General features: G+C 44.1%; 1 long non-coding RNA gene across 1 annotated transcript; it reads right to left on the reverse strand.

The window, feature by feature from the left end:
- Nucleotides 1–2,210: 2,210 nt before the first annotated feature.
- On the reverse strand, nucleotides 2,211–9,284 carry LOC131483663 (uncharacterized). Its single transcript, XR_009247845.1, has 3 exons — nucleotides 8,843–9,284; nucleotides 8,018–8,403; nucleotides 2,211–4,596 (listed from the first exon to the last, which is right to left on the reverse strand). It is a non-coding gene; the product is annotated as an uncharacterized LOC131483663 (long non-coding RNA).
- Nucleotides 9,285–9,680: the final 396 nt, after the last annotated feature.

The raw sequence follows: 9,680 nt of genomic DNA on the forward strand, positions 1-9,680 counted from the left end.
TAAGTGGCTGCGCTAGTTTGCATTCCCACCAACGATGCATGAGGGTTCCCCTTTCTCCACATCCTCACCAACACCTGTTGTTTCTTGCGTTTTGAATTTCAGCCATTCTGGCAGGCATGAGGTGATATCTCACTGTGGTTTTAATTTGCGTTTCCCTAATGATGAGCCATGATGAGCGTCTTTTCATGTGTCTGTTGGCCGTCTGTGTATCTTTTTTGGGAATATGTCTGCTCAGGTCCTCTGCCCATTTTAATCGATTTATTTGGTTTTCTTTGGTGTTGAATTGTGTAAGTTCTTTATATATTTTGGATGTTAACCCCTTATCGGATATGTTATATGCAAATACCCTCTCTCATTCAATAGGTTGCCTTTTCATTTTATTGATAGTTTCCTTTATTGTGCAAAATCTTTTTTTTAATTTTTTTAATGTTTATTCATTTTTTGAGAGAGAGAGAGAGCGTGAATGGGTGAGGAGGAGAGACGGGGGGGCGGGGGGAGGAAACACAGAATCCAAAGCAGGCTCCAGGCTCTGAGCTGTCAACACAGAGCCCGACGCAGTGCCCAAAACCATGAACTACAAGGCCATGACCTGACCCCAAGTTGGACGCTTAACCAGCTGAGCCACCCAGACGCCCCCGCTGTGCAAAATCTTTTTAGTTAGATGTGGTCCCAATCGTTTATTTTTGTCTTTGTTTCTCTTGCCTGTAGAGACAGATCCAGAAAAATATTGCTAAGGCCTATGTTTAAGAGTTTACTGCCTGTTTTCTTTTAAGATTTCTATGGTTTCAGGCCTCACATTTAGGTCTCTAATCCATTGTGAGTTTCTTTTGGTGTATGGTGTCAGAAAGCAGTCCCGTTTCATTCTTTGCCATATTCCCATCCAGTTTTCCCAACACCATTTATTGAAGAGACTGTCTTCTTCCCATTGGCTACTCTTGCTTCCTTTGTCGAAGATCAATGAACCATGTAGTTGTGGGTTTATTTCTGAGCTCTCTATCCTGTTCTGTTGAGCTACGGGTCTGTTTCTGTGCCAGTGTCACACTGTTTTGATCACTACAGCTTTGCGGTGTAGTTTGAAATCTGGGATTGTGATCCACGTGAGGATTCTTAAAGCATGTGTATATATTTCAGTCTCTAATATTCTGGGATATTCAAGTCAGGAAATGTATTTTGAGTTATTTGACATTCTCAGTGGAGATACCTGTCATGTAAAACTTAGAATAGGAATTGCCTAAGACTGTATTAATAAGGAAATGTGCTCAGCTTTATGAGATTAACACATGAAATTGAAGCAACAAATGCATTACTAGGAAAAAAAAGAAAGTAAAAGGAATTATGTCCAAGAGAAGCCAGAAAAGGATGCAGGTAGGAGCTGCTGAAGATAATAGCATCCCAGGGGCGCCTGGGGGTGCTCAGTCGGTTAAGCGTTCGGCTTCAGCCCAGGTCATGATCTCACGGTTCGTGGGTTTGAGCCCCGTGTTGGGCTCTGTACTGATGGCTCGGAGCCTGGAGCCTGCTTCGGATTCTGTATCTCCCTCTTTTCTCTCTGCCCCTCCCCAGCTCATGCTCACACTCTGTCTCCATCAAAAATAAATAAACTTAAAAAAAAAAGATAATAGCATCCCATAGAACCTAGTACAGGTTAGTGGTTCCCATGTTAACCTCAGGTTCACGGTGAATTAACTGGAGTTAGTTATATTATCACTGTTACTATTTTATGTTCTAATCTTCTCACACCTCACTGGCCCTCAGGGACTGATTTTATAGTTTTGTGGATGACGCTGTAAGTGGGAAGAAGATGGGAATGCCAAAACAATGGGTCTGCATTGCGGTGACAATGGATGCCACCCACGTGGGCTCCCAGCACTGACCCTGCACTCGCCAAAAGCCACTGTATGAAGAGCCATAGGGGCACAGACGATGAAGCATCCGACTCGGGTCATGATCTCATGGTTCATGAGTTCGAGCCCCATGTTGGGCTCTGTGCTGACAGTGTGGAGCCTGCTTGGGATTCTCTTTCTCTCTCACTCTCTGCCCCTCCTCTGCTCATTTGCTCTCTCTCTCTCTCTCTCCCTCCCTCTCAAAATAAACTTAAATAAATAAATAAATGAATAAATAAAATAAAATAAAATAAAACCTCATAGAACCAGATTCAATATATATATTTGAAGACTAACTCTGATTTGAAGATTAAATTTGCCAATCTTTTTTCTCTCCCAAGTGGAGGATGCACTTCTCAACTTGTCAAAAAACACTCAGTCAGTATAGATCCCTTGTCCTCTCTTCCCTGAGCACAGTCCACGAGAGTTTGAAAGAAGAGTTTTGCATTACTAAATATCACTGTTTTCACAAAATTATGTCCAGGAGAACATCAAAGCTAAGCTAACGAACCCCCCCGCCCCAAACTGATTTAGCGTTTGCAACCAAAGTTTTTCAGTCTGCAATATCTTTTATTATATTCTCCGTGCGGGCAAGTAAACACTCTGAGTAATGAATGTTTACTCCCCTATGTTCCTAATATAAGCTTTATATTCTGACCTACATTTATGTGTAAAACACCGACACACGGATTCGCATTATAAAGCAAAGGTCTACAGGGTTACTTCCTCTGGTAGATAATACCTCATTTCCAGAAAATGGCCCCAAAATATTTGCCAGATGAAAAATTAGAGAATAGTAGTTTTGTTCCGGTTAAAATAAATCCTATAAGGGAGTTTTGCTATCCAATCTATGTAGCATTCTCTGAACTTAGAACATGGTTTATGCTGCTGATGGTTTTTAAATCATAAAAGAAGAAACAGGAAGTTGAACTGAGCTGAATTATCAGATTAAGTTCTTTGATTTTAATAAAACCATTATGAAAGGTAAAATAGAGGCCATCTATAATTTACTACCACCAAGTAACTTCTCAAATATTTTTGAGATTTTTTTAGCATTTTTATAGCTATTTTGTATAGTAATTATGACTGTGCTTGTTCACCATACATGAGCACATTTCACATTGTAGAAACTTTACAAATATTTGAATGAATTTTGGCTCTTTTGTTACCTAAGTGTATCATGCTCTAATTATTCATTTTTATATTGTCAAGCTTTAGATCGTTTTCTTTATTTCTATTACTATTCTGAGTACACCATGATAATGATTTTGGTATCTGTCTAATTTTTCCACATGTGTTGCGACTACTATCTTAGAAAGATTCCCCAAAATAGGAATACTGAATCAAAGTCTGTGAACATTTAAGATTTTTGCCAACATGCTTTGCCAAGTAAATAATTTTCTCAAATACACAAGGCTTGTTGTTATTTATAGTCATATCAGCAATGTACCTGAGCACTCAATGTTTAATTACAAGATTTAAAGGTTAAAAAATATCATTTCTTTTTCATATGAGTCTTTTTTGTTAACTGTGGTGGTTAATTCCGTGTGTCAAATCAACTAGGCCACGGGGTGCCCAGATACCTGGTCAAAAATGACCCCAAGCATTTCTGTGAGGGTGTTTTGGAATAAGATTAATATTTCAGTGCATAGACTAAGTCAAGCAGACTGCCTTCCCTCATGGGGGTGGGTCTCATCTGATCAGCTGAAGGCTTGAATCGAACAAAAATCTGACTCTTCTCCAAGTAAGAGGGAATTCTTCCTGCTCGACAGCCTTTGAACCAGGACATTGGTTTTTGTCTGCCTCCAGACTTGAACTGAAACGTCAACTCTTCTTTGAGTCTTGAGCCTGATGGCTGTTGGATCAGAACTATACCTTCAGCAATTCTGATTCTCCAGATTGTAGAGCCCTTGTGCAGATCCTCACATGAGCTGATTCCTTGCATCTATCCATCCATCCATCCCTCTACCTGCCTATCTCCCTATGCACTCACACACACAGACACTTGTACAACCTTGTGGTTCTCTGTCGCTGGAGAACCCAAGGCAACAACTTTGACTAGTTTATTGCATACTTGTCGATTCATTGTATTTCCTTACTTTGGAATGTTATGCTCATGTCTTCTAACTATGTCTATATGAGGGCATTTTTATTGGTTGCCATGAACTAACTTCTGTACATTTTTTTGTACATTTTGATAGTATTTTTAGTAATGCTTCAATTGTCCTGACCACCATGCCTCCCAAAAATCTCAAGAAATGCTATCAGAAATGCTAATTTTAACTAACACTTGAAGAAATTCTGATTCAGAAAAAAGAAAGAAGGAAAGAAAGAGAGAAAGAAAATAATGAATAACTAGAGTATGTACGACATGACTTTTCTTCCTCCTGGTCCAAAAAGAAAGAAAAATGAAAAGCAAGGTTCACATTTAGTCCACTAGGAATTAGTTGCTCTTTGGGCTTTGTGTGCTGGCCCAATCCCAGAGACAGGACACGGGTCTCGCGGGTTTTCATTTGTACTGGAGACACCCAAAGCCTCGTGAAGGCCATCAGCATGACTCCTTGTGACAGCAGCTGGTTTCAGGGCTGGAGCCACCCGCCTCTCATAGTCCAAGCTTCGGGCAATAGGGACACCACTGCTCCCATCCGGCACCTTCCTGCCTGTTCGCACACCAGCTCATAGGACAGTTCCGCCGGCCGTTGGCTCTTTTCTCCACCTTGGGAAATGAGAGAGGAGTAAAACTGACCCAGCAAGAGCAGTGGCTGACTGACCCCTGTGGTGGTTTGCGAGGATTTATCTAGCTGCTTCCGGTTTTCTTGGCAGAATTTCCTTGAAACACTAAAACGACCTCCACTTTTACATAAATCAGACCAAAATGGTTTCTGGCCTCGCTTGCTATTGTTCTCCCTGTGGCTACGGGTCTGTTTCTGTGCCAGTGTCACACTGTTTTGATCACTACAGCTTTGCGGTGTAGTTTGAAATCTGGGATTGTGATCCACATGAGGATTCTTAAAGCATGTGTATATATATATTTCAGTCTCTAATATTCTGGAATATTCAGGGACACGCAGCCCGGGAACAGGGGACTGTGGCCACAGCACGTCCTCTCACGCTCTCCACCGGGCCCTTAACTACATTAGCAACATGCAGGGAGAGGGGCTCTACATTAGAAAGCCCCCAAACCCAATCCAAATTTAAAATCTCAGCATTCAGGGGTGCCTGGGTGGCTCAGTCGGTTAAGCATCCAACTTGGGCTCAGGTCACTATCTTGCGGTTCGTGGGTTCGAGCCCTGCGTGGGGCTCTGTGCTGATGGCTCGGAACCTGGAGCCTGCTTTGGATTCCGTGTCGCCCTCTCTCTCTGCCCCTCCCCCCCTTATAATCTGTTTCTCTCTCTCTCCCTCTCTCTCAAAAGAAGTAAACATTTAAAAATATTACAAAAATCAAAATCAAAATCTCAGCATTCATTGCTGCCTAACGTTCACTTACAGGAAGAAAAAAAAAATGGGATTAAGAGATCAGGGGGAAATGGAAATCTAGCCCTAAAGCCCAGCTGACCAATAACTACCCACAGAAAGTGTGATCATTCATTGTTTTTTCCTAAGACTGAAATTAAAACTATTACTGTTTCCCCCATTGAATGGCTTAAGTTTAACCAACAGCTGTAAATATTTTAACGGGCAAAAAAAGGTTTTCCTTAATAAGGGCTCGTTCAAAATATAGGATAGTAATTAAAGGAAACCACTGGTGTTTAGAGTTTTATACTCCCCCTATTAAAATGAGCTATGTATGAAGAAAAATGCGTACCATAAATGGAGATTATGGTCGGGGGGGGGGGAGAATTATCTATTTTAAGCTAAACATAAATAATTCATATGTTTCCCATAATAGCACATGCTGTCTTAGATGTTTGATATAAATTCCGAACACAAAGACACTGATAATATTACTAAAAGACAGTCATAAAAATATTTCTAGTTTCCATTGCCTACCACGAAAATGCTGGTCATTATTTAGGGCGAGAGCTTTTTTGTTGTTGTTGTTTTCTGAAATGATTCTATCAAAACCACTTCCTTTAGAGATGCACGACAGAGTGCAGGCCACCGCTCGCTGCAAACACACCCGTGCAAAATTGCAGAAGAACATATTCGAACGTGTCGTTTCTTTTTAACGTGCATATCTTGTGCCGTAATGGTCACTGGAAAGTGCTTCCAAATTTGCAGGAGAAAATTTTGTATGGAACATTATTTCAGGTGGAAAACTGGCTTAGGGGGAAAATTACAATTAAACCCTTTAAAAAAGATTTCACAGTAAGATGGTTGCATTTACATGGCCTCAAATATTTTCTTATTACTTACTTGTACCACAAAAAAAAAGATTTGGGGTCGCCCTACCAACAGAAAAAAGAAAAAACAGACACAATAGAAACATAGACCATTGGCGGAAAACTCAACGGCTGAGGGTCAAGCCGCTGATTTCCAGAGTCCCCAAGGAAAACTGTCATTCCAAATCATACCACTTCTCTGGGCCACACTTGCCTACAAAAGGCAGGTGGCTCTCAGCATCTGCCAGCGACTTCCTCACCCTGGGCAAGGGGAGGACGCGGAGCACACCAAATGGAGGAACCTGACGATCATGTCCCGTGTGTGACCGCGGGGCACGGGGCCAGCAAGACAGATTCATGCTTTGCCTCAGGAAGCCCACGGTCTGGAAAGCAGGAGGGGAGAGTCATCAAGTCCTGAGCCAGAAACGCAGCCTGCAAAGGAGGAAGTCACTTGTGCACCAAGAAGCCACCCCGAGGGCCGGTGGGGAGGTGTGGGGTGGGATGCCTGCCCTCACCTCCACCCGCCCGGTTCTCCTTTTCCATCCTTCTTCCCTTCCAACCTGCCAAAGGTGGCCTTTCAGAAGCACCAAGCTGAAAGAGATCTCAAAACCGCCAGGTGCAGAATGGTCAAATCATTCCAGGTCTCAGGTCTCACTCCTGCTAATAATCTTCGTGGGCGACCAGACAAGCCCCGCGTAGAGCACCGCAGAGTGCCGATCCCAGCCTCTTTCCAAGAGCTGGTGGGTCCTCATGAGCAGAGTGGGGGGCAGTGTCGCTGGGAGGTCTTGTGGGGTTTCATCAGCACAGCCATGCATTTCTCCCAAGACCTGCTCACATCAGCCTGGGCGCCTGGCAGCCCGTATTCCACACCTGCAAACCGCCTGGCCCATAGCTCCCCAGCCTGGCCAGTGGGACCCTGGACGATTATACCTCAGTCTTGCCTCAACCTGAGCCTCTCCTTGCATCCCAGGGAAGAGAACACTGGATTTAGCAGCACAGAGAACATCGTTGACCTGAGGAGAGCAGTTTCCTATGAAATCATAGGAATAGTAGCCCCGGCAAGATTAACTGTTAAACTTAATATATGGATAAGAGGAAGTAATGGTATCTCTGTCTATCTATCCATCCATCCATCCATCAACCCTTCTTTCCTCCCTCCCTCCTTTTCCTTCCTTCCTTCCTTCCTTCCTTCCTTCCTTCCTTCCTTCCATCATTTATCCACCCATCCATCCATCATCCATCCGTCATCCATCCATCCATCCATCCATCCTTCCATCAACCCTTCTTTCCTTCCTCCCTCCCTCCCTCCCTTCCTTTCCTTTCCTTCCTTCCTTCCTTCCATCATCTATCCACCCATCCATCCATCATCCATCCATCATCCATCTATCATCCATCCATCCATCAATCCATCAACCCTTCTTTCCTCCCTCCCTTCCTTTCCTTTACTTCCTTCCTTCCTTACTTTCATCATCTACCCACCCATCCATCCATCATCCATCCATCATCCATCCATCCATCCATCCTTCCTTCAACCCTTCTTTCCTCCCTCCCTCCCTCCCTTCCTTTCTTTCCTTCCTTCCTTCCATCATCTATCCACCAATCCATCCATCCATCCATGCCTCAGGAGAGAGTACTGGCTTAGACAATGACATCTAGTCTCCTATTAGGCAAGAGTTGTTTGAAGTAATGTTATATGCTCAAACAGATATGCCTAATAAGGACGAAAAACTCAAGGAAGGGATTAGCCTTGATATAATGATATAGGAGATCGTCAAATCCATAAGAGTGGGTGGAATCACCAAAGGAAAGACCTACCTGGAAGAGAAGAGACGTCTGCAAGGGAAAGCCCACTGGTCGGGGATAGAGTGGTGCAAAGGGCCAGAGGGTAAATGTAAGCTTTCATCAGAGAGCTAATTCAGGGACCAGGCTGGCAAACTGCTTATTTGAGCAACTTCAAGTAAAGCTGCAGGATATATGAAGTGAAAGTGTCCCCCATTGTGACTTGTTATTGCAAAAGAATCGTCACATGCCTTCAGGCTGCAGCCTTGTAGCACTTACACACACCAGGTGACCCAAATGTGGCATCCTCTTGCTCTACGGCTATGCCAGGTGGGGGGACTTTCTGAGCTTTCCAGCGGCGTGACAGCCCCTCAGGAGGCCTGACCTGCCTTCTTTCTGATAAATGATAAGCTGGTCTCCTCCTGAAAGATCATAAAGGCATGGGATGAAAAGTGCCTGGAGAGGGACATCAGGAAGCGACTTGCGGTTTTTCCTCTAAAAAAAGATGTGAAGTTTGGAAGAACTAACACCCCTCCTGAAAGTTCTACTTTTGGGTGGGCTAGAAGAGAACAATTACTGGAACAGTCGTCTAGTTATCTTGGCTGTGGGAATGAAATCTCTGCATGGGCTTTGGAGCCCAGACCCTCAGGAGCCCCCACTAAGATCTCCCGGGATCACGAGCAATGCTGAGGGGGACAGCAACCTGTATCTGTCCCGGACCCCAAGTCACAGCCAGCCGGGGCCAGCTCCCTCCCCTCTCCTCGCACCAGCATCCCTTCCAACACCCGCCTCCAGTCTCTGGGACATTCTGCTCCGAGGTCACCCTCTGCAGCACCTGCCACCACCAGCTCGGACCCTTACCTGTGTCCCCTGCCTGTGTCCCCTTGTTTAATGCTTCTCGCGCTCCTCCACTCGGGCCACGCACACAGAGGGCCATTGGCTTGCATGAGGTTGAACAAGGGAACAGAGAAGTAGATCACTGGCTAATATCTCAAAAAAAAACAAAAACAAAAAAACCTGTACTGCCATGTAACGTATCCCAATGTCATCAACATCCCTTCAGCTAAAAATGACCATCGTCTTGTCCTCACGCTGTGACCAGATTTGGGTGCTCCTTCCCACTTCACGGCGATCATCCTCAGCCCCCTGAGTCATTTCCTACCACCCCGCCCAACGACGCTGTCTCTGGCTCTCATCCTGCCATGCCACATCTCCTGAAAAACCACAATTGGTGGTCCCTAGAAGCCTCTCTGGAAAAATACCATTTTACCCGAAGAAAGATTGTCTTCCCCCAAAAGGCTCATTAAATAAACACGAACAACAGAGAAGTCACTGGGATATACAGGTCAGTTAACAAGTCACAACTGAAAACAGATTCAATGAAAGGGTTGCGCATTCAGGAATAGGATAGTGTTTAAAAGGATGCGTGGGGGAGTTTTTCCAAATCAGACTTGCTTTTTAAAGTAACTTAGATGATATGAGTGAAAGTATGCTCATTAGCAACATCTAAATCAAGGCCGATGTAATTATATGGGTAACAACTCTGTCTGAACACCTCGAGCTGCCTCAGTATTACTCCATCAACTGGAAATGGAGGGGCGTGCGGTGCGGCTGCCTTTAGCTGTGGAAACGGGTGACTTGTAGAACCAGATAAAAAAGATAACATTTAATCAATTTTACCATAAAATGGAAGAATCGT

Source organism: Neofelis nebulosa, chromosome 8, assembly GCF_028018385.1.
Source record: "Neofelis nebulosa isolate mNeoNeb1 chromosome 8, mNeoNeb1.pri, whole genome shotgun sequence".
Classification (NCBI taxonomy): domain Eukaryota; kingdom Metazoa; phylum Chordata; class Mammalia; order Carnivora; family Felidae; genus Neofelis; species Neofelis nebulosa.